Genomic DNA, 2,404 nt, shown 5'->3' with positions numbered 1-2,404 from the left:
CTGGTCTTTATTCTCTTGCATATCAAATAACTTCGGTCGGAATCCCTCAGTTATTTCACTTGAATGCAGTATCGAAGCGCAGAGCAGTCATGCAACACAACCTGGAATTTTGACGGGGATACAACACCACGAACTAACTACAGTTGTAGCTTCGGTAGCTGGAGTTATTGTTAGCGCGAGAGGCAAATTAACGAGCGGTGAAGCCGCGCGAAGAATGGGGAGGGGTTCCTTCCTCTCCCCCTCCCGGCCACTCTCTTCTCTTTTTGCTCGGTCAGAGGTTCTCATCTGTGAAACCCAACGGAAACACTTGCTACGCAGGCTACGAACTAACACGAGGAAAATAGCGAAATAAGCCCACAGAGAGAAATTGGCATCCATCCAATGTGGCAATGCGTCTTGCGTGATGGTAACCCGTTGCAGGACTATAAATTTTTGAATAAAGGTTGAATAAAGGTCCCGGGTTCGCGGTGATTCCCAGACCGTCGGCGTCATATGCGGGTTGAGTTCTCTGCTCCCAGAGGTTTTTCCGATGGTACTCCGTTTTTCCCCTTTCCTCAGAACTAGCATTCTATTTGATTTGAGTTGATTTCTATAAAAATAAACACTTAACACTAAAGACTGCAACGCCGTGTAACGATCTATGTATGCATTACGTTGGATCAACACAAACTGTCAGTGATAAGCATAAACACACCAAAAAATATATTAATTCCTGTAGATGTAATAAAACCAAAGCATCTATTATAGTATTAAACGCTAGGATTAAGATGATCTACCGACTTGAAATGATGGTCGCCAAATCTTGTAACAAGTTGCCCATCCATCTTGAAAAATGGCGCAAGTATATGCAAAACTAATGCAATAATAATCTTGTACAGTACTGCGCTTGTCATTATTATGTTAAAACGAGAGAGTGTGTGTAATATATGTAAAGAGATCCACTGTGTATTATATGTGTATGTATTTGTAAGTGAGCATTGTAAGTAACTTCTACGATGAAATTAAAAATAAAATAAAATACAAAAAAATAAACACACCACTGCTCGGACCGATCAAACAACGTTCACGAAGGCATTCTCTTCAATAGGTCGGCCAAACCTAACGTGATCAGCGCTCAAACTAGAAAGGAGTCGTGCCAGCGAGCCATGCGAGTCATGCGAGCCAACATGGCGAGCCATGCGAGTCACACAGTTAAAAGCTAACCGTTTTAAACTGGGTGCTGTTTATCAGCGCTGTTTGAAATTGGTGCTTAGACTTATTAAATACGAAATTCGCATGGTTCGCAGATTTGGCAGACCCACTAAAAATCAGACGCAGACAACTGTTTCGGGCTTGTTGGCCCTCGTCAGTGGGCCATAACTAATGCCTAGCGACACATATGAGATAGGTGAAGTGTCGCTGAGGCTCATTTTAGCAACGACGCACTGACGAGGTCCAACAGGCCCGAAACAGCTGTATGCGTCTGCTATCTAGTTTGATCGCTGATCATGCTGGTAGGTTTGGCCGACCGTAGTTCCATTTTGAAGAGAATGCCTTCGTGGACGATATTTGATCTGTCCTAACAGTGGTGTGTTTATGCTTACCACAGTCTGTGCTGATCCAACGTAATGCATAGATCGTTACACGGCAGTCTTCGTTACACAGTCTTTATTAAATGTTTATTATGGTATAGTTTCCTCAATTTTTGCCCTTGCACTAAAGATCTTGACATTAAATAAAGTTTGATCCGCGTAATTTTTTCATCTCCTGTAATGATTGCCACCAATCTAGCGTCGATTGTACAGATGGCGAAACACCACCGTCTGATCTATCTCCTTTAGAATCTCGTAAACCCCCCCCCCAAAAAAAAGTTAATGGTTGCTTTCCTAGTTAATGAAATAGACGTGTTTTTGATTCAGTTGACCTAGAAAAAGTGCCAACAACGACTGATGCTGGAGCTAAGGAAAATAAATTTTGCAGTTGTGGGAGAAATAGAAAAAATAGAGCACGGTCCTGTTCAGAAATCCCATCCCTGCACAAGAAAGCCAGAGGGTGCCCGTGTATTGCTGCAAAACGCAAGTGTAGCAATGAGGACAATGAATGCAAGTGTATTGGCTGTACTAATCAAACCACAGAGAGGGGAAAGGAAACGAATCTACGTTTACTTCCTCTCACGACAAAATAGGACAGCGAAGAACTAAATGCCTTTGCTTCTCTAAAGGGAATTAGCCTGTGACAATGACTGCCGTTGTCTTTGCCACAATGATTTTGGTTCCAGGAATTTGCTCTCCGTTAGGAAAAGACTAGCACTAAAAAATAACTTCGAGTCCGCCAAGTAGCAAAAGAAAACCCAGCTATGAGTACCTTGACCATGCAAAGGCCACAGTGGAATTTGGAAGTTGGACAACAACGGAGACTTGTATTT

Source organism: Montipora foliosa, chromosome 11, assembly GCF_036669935.1.
Source record: "Montipora foliosa isolate CH-2021 chromosome 11, ASM3666993v2, whole genome shotgun sequence".
NCBI lineage: Eukaryota > Metazoa > Cnidaria > Anthozoa > Scleractinia > Acroporidae > Montipora > Montipora foliosa.
Note: the sequence above shows the minus strand (reverse complement) of the source record.